The 12,914-nt window shown below is 35.5% G+C and overlaps 1 protein-coding gene across 2 annotated transcripts in view; it reads left to right on the plus strand.

The window, feature by feature from the left end:
* Positions 1 to 12,914, plus strand: part of CHCHD3 (coiled-coil-helix-coiled-coil-helix domain containing 3) — a 287,932-nt gene that overhangs the window by 31,858 nt on the left and 243,160 nt on the right. The gene's annotated exons all lie outside the window — the stretch shown is intronic.

Here is a 12,914-nt window from a genome sequence, read left to right on the forward strand (position 1 = left end):
TTGTCGTTTTTTGAAGTTTGTCCCCAAGCAATCTGAAATATACTTTTATCTCTAAAAGTTCATTCATATATAAATGTATTTATGTGTATGCTTAGCTCTAAAGTATAAAAAATTTTTTTTAAATACTTAAAAAAATATTTATTTATTTGGCTCTGTCGGGTCTTCGTTGCATCATGTGGGATCTTTTTTTTTAGTTGCGGCGTGGGGCATCTTTAGTTGTGGTGTGCCAACTCTTAGTTGCCTGCAGCATGTGGGATCTAGTTCCCTGACCAGGGATCGAACCCAGGCCCCCTGCACCGGGAGCACAGAGTCTTAGCCACTGGACCACCAGGGAATTCCCTAAAGTATAAAAATTTAAAATTAGGTAAAAATACATTAACATGAACAAGGTGCAAGAGTATGCATTCTTAAAGGTCTTTTGCTTTAAAATAATTTATCTATGTTTCATTATTTGGATATGATACTCAGAATAACTTGGCCAATAACAAAAAATGCTGTTGGCAGCTTCCAGGTTTTAAAAAAAAAAATCACTCTAGAGAATTAGGGAAAAATAGTAATTAAAAGGGTACTGTCAAGGTTGTTAGGTCTGAATTTAGCATCCCAGCTGTGTTTTGGTTTGTAGGGGTATGTGTGTCATGCTGTCTCCCTCTGTGGTTTGCTGGCTGTGTTAGGAGCCTGGCCTGCAAGAACCTTGTCAGTGTCTGAAGCAATTGAAAGCTGGCAGACTCTGGCTTTCTGGTTTGGCTGTGGTCATTTTCTGAAGGAGCTCTTCAAGAATGGAGTGCCGCTCTCTCTGTGCTGGAAATACTGTGTTCTCTTGAATTTGAGATGCCGTTAATTATAAGATACACCATTATTTTATGTTCCTCTGAGAAATAACCCTGACAATTAAGCTATGATAAAATGCTTTCCTATCCTTCAGAATGTTCATTTTACATTTATTGGAAGAACATAGATTAAAAAGGAAAAGTGAAGTGAAATGACTTAGTTATGATATTCCTGAATTTTATTCACGTTCAGAGTCCAAGTTTTTGAGTGACTTTCTGACCCCAAGTTGTCATGTCGGTGTATTTCCACACAGTCTCTTCCTCTATGCTTTTAAGAGTGCTAGTGATGTAGCATTTCTTACAAGAGCGCTTTACTATCTACTCTGGAGTTTTCTCCCAAGCTGACACTCATTCTGCATGTTTTGATGCTATTGCTTTCTTGATCTTACATAGACAGTGTCATGAACTGTGTTATGACTGCCACTTGGCCCATGGCAGCAGTAAGATGCCATCGATATCAGAGCTGTTGAAATGTGAATAATTGTGCTTCTTAGAATCAATGGAAAATGACAGCACTGCCTTAGCTATGGAAGGGACTTGGACCAAGGAGTCAGTGTTGACAGTGGAGGGGAGGAAGATGGGGCATTTTTCTTTATTCTAAATGATTAACAGGTGAAGATACTCATTCTCTAATCATTTTAACATACAGTTCCCTTTTCTCTTTCATGGAGAATCCTAATGGAGATTAATCTTAACCTTAACCTGAAAAGATAGACCTGTTTTCTCTGTCCTGTTGAAGCATCTTTCAAACATCAAGCTTACTTTGCCCTTCAAACATTCATAGCTTTGTGTAAATTATGAGGGATACAAAGATGAGCAAGGCTTGTTGCTCTCAAGGTATTGATGATTAAATGGGAAATGGGAATAAACTGGCAAGAGTACAGCAGAGCCTTGTGGGTCTTGTTGTGGGTGACAAAGCATTTACTGTGCTTCATATACTTAAGTATAAGCCTCTTCAGTTTTTTTTTTCTTAAAACATGGAAGACTATCGTAATACAGCATGTAAATAGGATGGAAAAAATTAAGTGCGATAAAATTGCTGGGCACTATTTTTCCTGGATTTCTTAAGTTTAAGTTTGCCTTACATAAATTAAAAAATGATATGTCTGAAGAAATATGGAATGTGTATGATCCTGGATTGTATTTGAATCATATATTTTTTTGTTTTCTTTGAAAGATGTATGGATAATTGGTGAATAGAATAAGACCTATTAAAAAAAGAATAAGACCTATAGATTATAGTATTTTATGTATGACCGTTAATTTCTTAATTTTGATCATTGTACTGTAGTTATATAACAGATTGTTCTTGTGTTTTAGAAATCTCCCTGGAATATTTAGGGATAAGAGGTATCATGTCTGCAATGTACTGTCGCATGTTTCAGAAAAAAATTGTGTGTGTGTCTGTGTGGTGGCGGGGGAGAGAAAATGTTCAAATATATCTGGTAAAATGTCAGTTGTGAAATATGGGCTAAGGGTATATGTGAATTCTTTGTAGTATTCTTGCAACTCTTTTAAGTTTGAAATGATTTTTTAAAAAAATAACGAAATTGAAAAGCTATTGCTAAAATATCAGGTGTCCAATACTTTAAATCAACATATTTATTTTATGTGTTTATTTAGGGCAGATATATGCATATTTATAAAAAAAAAACTCCACTGTCTTGGCAGAAACTTGCAAAATGTCCTTACTCTTGTTTCCTGCTTTCAGACATCTTGAATTGCTCTGTCACTTTGTGAATTTTTATATATATATGTAAATATTTTGAGGCCAGCTTGGAAACATTTAAGCATAGGTTTCTATATTGTTGCTGTTATCTAAGTACTCTGTCAGTATTGTGTCTGAGAGGTTTTAGATGATTTTGGGCGGGGGGGACAGTTTTATACACTTATTCTTTTTTTTTTTTTTTTTTGCGGTACGCGGGCCTCTCACTGTTGTGGCCTCTCCCGTTGCGGAGCACAGGCTCCGGATGCGCAGGCTCAGCGGCTGTGGCTCACGGGCCCAGCCGCTCCACGGCATGTGGGATCTTCCCAGACCGGGGCACGAACCCGTGTCCCCTGCATCCGCAGGCGGACTCTCAACCACTGCGCCACCAGGGAAGCCCTACACTTATTCTTTGATAGTGAATTCCCAGTGATCTATGAGTAATTATTCTGATGATCTTGTTAACTTTCTAAACTAGCCCTTGTGATTCTTGCTGTCCTCCTGCCTCTTAACCCTTCCCTTACTTGTCACTAACCCCCCCCACCCCCCAAAATAGGCCAGATTTGTCTTTAAAATCAGTAAAATCCTGCCTCTTCCATGAAGTCTTCCCTGATAATCCCCATTGAACGCTAATCACTTCTTAATCAGCATGTACTACACTTAGTTATTTTACTGTTTTATATTGTCTCAGTGATGGATTAAAATTATTGTTGCTTTGTGGTCATTTAAATATATATGAACATACTGTTTTTCCTGCCCAATGTCAGAATACTGGGAGATACAGATTGCTTTCTTTTTTTCCTCTGAATTTATCTCCACAGCTCATGGCTGCTGTCCTGATAAGGTGGTTGTTCACTAATTGATTCTATCTGAGTGGGTATCTCTTACTGGATCCAAAACTAAAGCTTCACTGTTTGACTTTTGGGATTATCTGTCTGCATCTCTCCTCTCTTCCTTGTAACTTCCAATCTCTAAGGGTTAAAGATTTTGTTGTTTGCCTGCATTAGTTGAGATAGTATTTTCATAATTTAGCCAATTCATTTGCTATTTTAAATTCTGACATCACAAATATACGGAATGTTTTAAACCTGTAATTAGATCTGTGATTGTTAAAATGTGTAAAACATATTTGAACAAAAAAGAATTCCAATATATTTTATAAATGTGTTATACTCTGTGGTAAAGATAAAATGATAAGACTGATTTTTGCTTGAGGATAAACCACATTTGCATCTTAAATATAACTCGTAATATTTCTCTTGTTGATTTAACTCAAGTAAAGTAACTTTTCTTGAGTGACAAAAATTTAGATGATTATGTGAAATAATGAGCTGTGGCTCTTTGAGTTTGGTTCTTATCTTAATTGTCATTTTGATTTTTCTGGATTGTCTTTCAAAAATTACCTGAGGACAAGATGTTTATAAGGTTTGGATTAAAACCTGTAAAATGTCCCCTTTGACCTTTGTTTTTACTCTGAAATTTTTGTTGGTTAAATCCTTTGCAGAAATTGTATTGACCTAGATGTACTACTAACTCTGGCATCTTTATCATAGTCTGGCATCATGTAAAATTTGATTTATGCTTTTTCACACTTTATCACATCCCAGCTACCCTTAAAAGTATGCACAAATGGAGGAATAGAGAGGTTAACCTCTGAGAGGTTAAATGACTTACTTTAGACCACAGGTACCAACACCTGGATTTAAGCTTCGGTCTTCACTGCAAATCTATGCACTCTACTGGATTAGAAGCTCTTAACCATTTTTGTGCCGTAGTTGGCATTTTGGTGAAGCCTATGGGTTTATTCTCAGAATAATTTTTTAAATACGTAAAATATATAGCATTACAAAGGAAGCCAGTTATACAACAGAAACCCAAATTTGTAACATGGTAATATGTTTACTTATTAGTGCATTAAATAAAAAGATCTGGTGTTGGGTATATTATATTTTGAGGTGTCTGAAACTATTATATGTTATGAAAATAGATGATATCTTTTGATGACAAAGTCACAGGTACTGTGGCTAATACTACTTGATCTTAGGCCGTCATTCATAATTGGAGGAAGTGCTTACTTTCACTTAGAAGTCAGTAAAAATAAAGATGCTTTTTTCTTTTCTTATCCAAGTTTACGAACTTCTTGCATTGCCAAGGTAAGAACTGCATTGGACCATACAGTTTTTCATGCCAGTTGTACATTATGTTACCTGCTGGCCTGGGCACATATTAGCACTTAATAAAGGTTGAAAAAACAATTTGCAGGACCTAGAATACATGCTAACGATATAAGGCCTTATAAAAAAAAAGGAAGAATAATGAAGACTTCCGTATGTTGTGAGCCTCTTGAGGGTAAGAATTAAAGTTCACTTTAATTTGAAATGGTTAGAACCTATAATTGTTAATATTTTGTTCCTTAGGATTCTAGTCAGTTCTTTGTCTCCCTTTCCCCTAAAGGTAAAAAAGGGATTATGGTATTTTCTTCATTAAAAAGCTTTAGCCTTCTGTATTTCAGCTCCTTCTGGGCAGTTTGTTTTAATGAGGGAGACTGACTGTCATGGAGAGTTTCTGTTAGTTCTCCTTTAGTGATGACTGTTGCGCAGGGCACAGGCGGGGCCTGAAGTAGAATGTTCAAGAGCATTGAAATGGGCATGGTTCTCCTTGAAAAGTTTTATTTTATTGTTTTTTTTTTCCTGGTGAGTCTGAACCTCTTCATCAGTTGTCAGACGTGACAGCTTAAGTGTATTGTCGTTGCTTTTGTCCTTATGTAAAATCTAATTCTACTAGTTCTTTTGTTAGTTAAATAGGAGGTAACCACTTAAAAACATTTTATTTCCTCCCTTAGGTGAGGAATGGGTAGGCTCTTTCTTCTTTAACAGTTAAGAAGAAAGAGCCTACCTATTCCTCTGTCTGACTCAGTGTGTAGCTCCAGAGATCCTGAGTGACTTGGATGGTGTGTTGACAGGAAAAGCTTTAGGTACTGGGGGAATCCCCTTTAGCATATTTACCATCAGTGGAGTTGTAGCCCTCCAGTATGTCGCTTAGCTGTCCCCAGGCCAGCTTCGTGATTCAGAGCAGTAAACCTGGGGGACGCTCTGACACACTCCAGCTCCTCAGTCCCATCTCCTCCCAAGGAGGATGCTTCCAGACAAGTATGCGCTTCACTCAGCTTCCTTGATTCTCTCTCCCAAGTCGGCCCTGCAGGAACATCTACTGAACTTCTCTTCTGCCATATGCATTCTTTCCTTCCACTCTTCCCAACCTCCAGTTTGTTTTTTTTCCCTAATCATTACCAACACTTAGAGTCTAGCTTTTTGTACTTGATGCAAGTAGTTTGCAAAAGCTTTTGGCCTGAATATTTATAAGACTTTTGCTTACAGTGGGGCTGGAGAATACTATTAACTCCTGATTATCTGAGAACAAATCATTTTAAATTTGGCATATAAGTTGAATAGTACATTTTTTTCTTTTAGTAAGTACTTCTTTTTATAATGACATTTTTTGTATAACTGTCCTCCTTCCCCCATTAATGTTATTTTTCTGCATCCCAGTAGGAAACTCCTGAAACCTAAAAACATAGGCATTTAACCAATTATCAGGAAAGTTTGAAAGAATCCATGTCTGCTTAGGTTGGTATTTTGTACCATTCTAAAGCAGTATTTCTCAACTGGGGACTTGAATGACAGTGTTCTGGAGAGCACATTGCTGCTGAAAGCTCTAATGGAGGATATTTAAAATTCTCTTAACAAATCCAGCAATAAGACAATTATTTAAATATTTTATTTGCATGTCTAAGGAGTTTTGTTATTGTCAGTGGAGATCAGGCAAAAGGGCTTCAGTCCCTGATTTGCTTTATCACACATAGGTATATTCCTACCTGCCATGGTGATTAGACATTTATGTAGTTTAAAATTTTTATTCATAGTCATGTAGTATTTAATTTATGCCTATAATGGATTATTGGTTAAAGTCTAGAAACATATGGGACTCTGATGATGAAAAAGCACGTTAATGAACATCATAAAAATGATGATGGTTCTGAAAATTAGCTTTAGGGTGCTTTTCACTACATTAGTAAACCGTATTCATTTGATGAAAATTCTCATATAGCACATTGAGGTGTGCCTATATTTTAATGCTTAATGTTAAAAAGAGAAAAATATGGTGATTTTTCAGTTTTGCTTTTAATTTTTTGGGAATAAAAACTATCCTCCCCGCAATGTATTCGCATTTACAAATAGCGCTCTGAAATCTTCTCTCTTGTCATTTAGAAATAAAACACAGGTCTAAAATTAAACCCCTTAGTTTACTTAAGTACAAAATGTAAGAGTTCTGAACATTAGATCATGAAAGCAGTTTTTGTTTATTTTTGATATTATATTTAAAAATACTGTTGGTCCCCAAACCAAACATAATATGTCAGTTTTGAAATTTTTATTTTTGCATAACGAAAGATTGAAACAAGTTGAATTTTACCTTGATTATTATAAATGCTATAAGAAGATATTATAATAAACCTTGTCATGATCTTAATAGTAATTTATGAGTAAATGTTTTAAATTTAAAATCTCTTTATCATGTGACATACAAATTACAAGTTATTTTAAAAAAAATTACCATGGGTTTCTTTTAAGATTGTACTATTGTGAGAAGATTTGCACTTCTAGTAGTGTTTTGAAATGCAGTTGTCCATTGGAATGTGTAGCAGGGAGAAAAGCTTTGGGAAAGGAAATGATACATCTTCCCAGTTTCTGCAATGAGGAGAGTGTATGGGAACATGTACACACTGGCCAGCTTTAAATGACTTTAGCAGTATATTGGCCCTATGTTATTATAGGGCTTGGTTCCCTATGTTATTGCATATTTGATTGTAATGACTATCACGTAACAGGGATGCCAAGATCCCTACTTCTTGCTAGGATAAGGATGATTTGAGTAAAAGAGCTTGCCATACTGTAAGACTCCCTTCAAGGGTGTTCTCTTGATGTTAAGCCTTTGAAGGTCTGTCCTGTGCTGCAAGGATGTTTAAAGTTACAGTAATTGTGGATACTCAAAGGGCAACCTAAGATTATTTGAGAGAATCTTAGGAAAATGAAGAAATATTACTGCAGTGTGAGTAAGAGAAGCATTTTAAGATTATAAAAGCACAAGTATTGCTCACTTAAAAAAATAAAAGATGTGTTTCAACCAAGCTTGCTATTAAGTGAATATGTTTAAGTGGATTATAATTCTCTATTTACATTTTTTATAAAATTGGACATGCTATATTGGAAAAAAAAGGGCCCCTGGATATAATTTGCATTTCTTAAGAATGCAGCAAATCTGTCATGGCATGCTTAAAATAATTATCTTCTTGCGGAATTTTAACACTAATGCTAAAAACATTACCAGAAGCTCTAATGTATTAATATTTCACCTAACTTATGCCCAAGCAGACTGTTTTAGACCTAAACTAATGTTTACTTTTCAGCTGTTAGTTGTTGAAGTTCTCTTAGGGACCATTAACATATCAAAGGGAGTATTGAAGTAGTGCAGTTGTTTGTTTTGGGATTTAGGAATTTCTGAAGTTTAACAGCAGAATGCAGAGTAGTGGAAGTGGGGTTCCTAGGTGGAACACCCAGGACAGGGTGCTCACATTCGAGTTTCCTACAGATGTTTGGGAGGGCTGGAGGTGGGAAGAGTGAACTTGTGATTTAATCCTTTTGTTTCGAATGCTGCTTAGTGAATTTGCAATAAAAGAAAATCTGTAAAAAAAAAAAAAAGGGGGGGGTAGATTTAGTAGGATTTGTGTTGTATCCTTGCTGCTGTTATGTAGAATGCTGCATGAGAAGAGAGAAGGAAAAAATGTAAGAGCGTTGCTTCAACGAGTCAGATTCTCAACAAACTTTGAGATAGCTGGAACATTTTCTCACAAAGGTTTAGCTTGCCGGATAGGTGGTGGAAAGTTAGTGAATTGCTAGTCTGTAGGTAGTGTTATTATGTTAGATTGATATTAAACAGGCAGTAGATGGTGGGATGGAACCTTGAAGAATTGCCAGGGTAGAAAATGAGTAGTCAATAAATCTCAGGTTATTTGAAATTTGAGGACTGTTTGTATGGGGTTTTGGGTAAAGTAGGTTTATGGGAGTGGAAGTGTAATCTGATGTGGTATTGGTATATGTCAGAAGGTGATGTGATTCTCACAACATTTTTATTACATGGTTACTTTTATTATACCCACTTTACAGGTGAGAAGACTGAGTCACAGGAAAGCTAATGACTAAAGATGCGAATATAACAAATGGCAGAGCAGGGTTTTAGATCTAGGCAGTCTGATTCTATGAATCAGATCATGATTCTAGAGCTGACATTCTAGAGCTGACATTCTCTTCTAAAGAGGTTGAATAACTTGCTTAAATGACTTACCCTGGTTTGGACAAAGCACCTCATTGATTTTCCAGTTTCCTCCTATTAGGCATATCTGGATGAGGAGACTTTCCTAGGGCATGTATATAGACTTCTGCCCTCAAGTTTCTTCCACCTCTTTCAAGTATACTCAACGTAGCTAATTTTTTAGCTTCTTCTCTTACGTGTGCATGTTTTTGAGGCTGTCTTTGATTCTTCTAGGTCTGAGAAAAGGTAAATTAGAATTTCAGATTTTTGCCATGTTTTATCAGGGTATACGGGGTAGAAGATAGGTTCCACTATCTAATGGAGACCCCAAGTAACAGTGACTTGAAAAGTTAGAATTTTACTTTTCTCTTATATAACATTTTGGGTAATTTGATGATTCCTTAATTTGGGCACCCAGGCTCCTTCTGTCTTATTGCTCTGCATCTCTAAGGCGTTTCCCTTATCCATATGGTCCACAATGGCTCCCAGCTGTCCTCTAGCCCATGCCATGGGGAATAGCTTAGAAGCCGCACGTGCCACGTCCACTCACATATTATTAGTCAGAATGTAGTCATGAGGCTACGTGACTGCAAGCCAGGCTGGAGACTGTTGTCTTTATTCTGATCAGCTCTGTGCCCAAGCATGGATTGCCTTTATGGCAGTCTGTGCTATGATAGTCATTCATAATTTTCTTTGGATTCCCAGGTGAGAGTGGAAAAAGGTAGAGCCAAGATTCTAAGTGCTGAAAATGTTGGTAACCCTGAGACACAAGTTCTTGTCGAAATAAAGCTGAGTTATGTTGGAATATTTTGGTTACAAACACTTCACTTTTCTCACATGTCTGAATTCCTGTTTGGATTTTAGTTACTCCTGATTTATCAGCGTGGATGAAACATTGAAAAGACTTGATATTTTCAGTTTATATCCAAACTGCATAAACAGCATCTGAGGATTCCTGTAATACTGCAAGGAGTGAATAATTTAGTTTGATTTTCCTTTAAACCCAAATAAATAAGATGAAAGTCAAGATAAAGCTGTAGTATCTGTTATAGTGTCCCGTCATTTGTCATTGCTACCCTATCTTGAAAGCTTTGTGAAAAGTGATGGTTTTGATATTTGTTGTTGAGGTACAATTCCCACAAATAGGTATTTAAAACCTTTTCATCTTAGCCAGTGATTGCAGTGTGTGCATGCACTAAGCAACTTAAAAAAATGAAAATTTGGTACATTGAATAATAGCTTTTACTAGAAATGCTTCAGGCCCAGTGAGAAGTTGTCATATTCCATTTTAAGGAAACAAAGCTAAATTTTGGTACATACTTCCTACTAAGTATAACTCTAGTCAACAAGCAAAGAACATTGAATGTTTTATTTTGCTAGTGGTAACAAGAGTGTAATGATAGATATAATAGTTAAAGTTTATAGTTGATGTTATGTTTTCTTTTAGCCTATGCCTGTGTGGAATAAAATAAATAGGTCTCTATTGTCTGTTTCACAGCCCAAATGGACATTTTATAGAGTGATTTTCTAGAACACCCCAAAATATAGTGACACTGTGTAGCAGTGACTGCTGCATGTGGGAAGTGTATCTCCATGGAGCTTCACCATCGTTATGTTGTGAATATTTGTTGCTGATGTAGAAAATCCTATCAGTGGTTATCTTTGATTCCTTTTATCTGTCTTAGCTTAACCTCAGCTGATTACTTAAGTCAGTGACTAAGAATTTTTCATCAGCTGTCCTTGGTAACATATCATTCATCTTGCTAGGGCTACTGGTGTTATCAATTGAAAAATCTAAATGGAAGACAAAAAATTAAATGCTACTTGAAAAACAAGTGAAAAGAGAGTATTTTGGCTAAGATTCCCCCCATTTTCTACCTATATTTAATATGGCCACCGAATATCTTTTTTCTGACACTTTGAATTTCATCATTTTCATTCCATAAGAACTCTTTGTCAAATAGCCCTTGTTGTGTGGTATGCCTCCAGACAGTGTAATAAGAAACCGTGTGCTAGAAATAATGCTCCCCCAGACTTTATTATAGTAATGGTGTGTGATTGTTTTTTCTTTGAGTAATTTGCCTTTTAAGAATACATAGTCTGTTTTGGGGGAAAGCAGGGGTGGGGGTGATGGTGGTGGGATGAATTGGGAGATTGGGATTGACATATATACACTAATATGTATAAAATAGATAACTAATAAGAATCTGCTGTATAAAAAATAAATAATAAAAAATAAGAACCTTAAAAAAAGAAGAATACATAGTCTTTTTTAATGCGGTGTAGGCAGGATGGCTGTGGGGTAAAAGGAAAAAATGAAAACCAGTTTTGTTTTCTTGAATCTTGTGGTGCTCATTTTGGGGACACTAATCCCAGCCAGCTCTCTTTTGGTGTAAGTGTGGTTTGAACTTCTGTTAGCTAAACTGATATAATTTGTACATTTGATGTTCATGATTGAATTGATACAGAGTTTCTGTAAAAACTGGAATTTTTCTTAAAATGATTATGAATGTAAAAATGTGTTTTTGGTAAAAAAATACTGGTAAGTATATAGAGAGAAAGAAAAATTCAAAGATAATCATTATCATTTTTGTATATATCATTCCAGGCCACATATGTGTATGTATTTCTTGTGCTTTTTTCAGAGCTGGACGTATATAAAACAAAATGAAGAGCAACAGTATTTTCAGTTTAGTATCTAGTCCTTTTCACTTACTTGTGAGAATATTTTCCTGGGATTAATATTCTTTAATAACTGTTTCTTAATATTAGCTTAATATTTTATTATATGGCTGTTGTATTTTACTATTTGACCATTTTCCTGTTTTTCGATATTTAATTTGCTTCCAGGTTTTCATCGTTTTATGTATAAAATATATATTGCTCTTCCTCATTGTCTTTCTCATTGCCACCAGCCTTCATGTTTCTAAGAGGAAGATTTAATAGTCATTTAAACTGGCCATGAAAATTAATTTTTAGACAACACTTGATCAACATCAGTTTTACTTTACCCTTTAGTCTTCTCATCATTCGTCATAATCTGTGACCTTAGCAGTGTTCAAAGACAATGAAAGAGATTCAGATTGTCTTGTTACTGTCAGATCAAATTCATTTACAGTAAATATGTGGACCTTGGAGATCGGAAGCTAAAATACTTTTATGTAATTGGACCTGGACATCAAGCCAGATCCTAAATTCTCTTGAAAGATGCACCACAAATTCTTTTGTTACATAATCTTTTCTGTAGGTTGAAGAAATTGTAAATCCTAGCATGTTGACATTCTGAAGGATATACAGCTTAAAATAGCCTCTTGCAAACTATAGTATTGACTCAATGAAATGTTACACAGCATCAGTCAGGATTTTTGCTCGTGGTTCTTCAGTGGAAGGGATTTCCTGTTTTTGTAATGAGTTCATTTTTGGACTTAAAATACCTCTTCATTTCACTTCATATCATCTTCAAGAGAAACGTCATTGGTAATTTACGGGTAGACTCAGGAAGAGAACGCAGGTCTCTTTAAACCTGATTCTTTAATTAAAATTTTGTTCTGCTCATTGAGCTCTGTTTTTATGTCCATTTAAAAGAAATCAAATATGACATGCTTCTGTATTTCACAATCCTATTGCGTACACACACACACACACACACGCACACACACACACCCATGGTTGCGATTATAAAATGAAGGTCTTTCATGTGTGGCATGTTATACCATTAAATTATTTTATGGCCATGTTTCAGATGCATATCAACTTAAATCTGAACATTTTATACTATCCTTTTAAAGATATTTTTATATTATATATGAATAATGTCTTAGATTAATTTCTTACTGTTAAATTCTCTATAAATTATATAACTGAGATCAAATATGTTAAAGCCATTTATAAGTGTTAAAGCACAGAGCAAAATCTTATTAGTTTGGATTCATTTAATTTACAGTTTGTCATGAAATTAGAGAAGATTTATGTTTACTCATACAAAACAAGGTGGGGGTGGGTGATGGGGGTAG

The sequence above is a fragment of the Globicephala melas genome, chromosome 9 (genome assembly GCF_963455315.2).
Source record: "Globicephala melas chromosome 9, mGloMel1.2, whole genome shotgun sequence".
Classification (NCBI taxonomy): Eukaryota; Metazoa; Chordata; class Mammalia; order Artiodactyla; family Delphinidae; genus Globicephala; species Globicephala melas.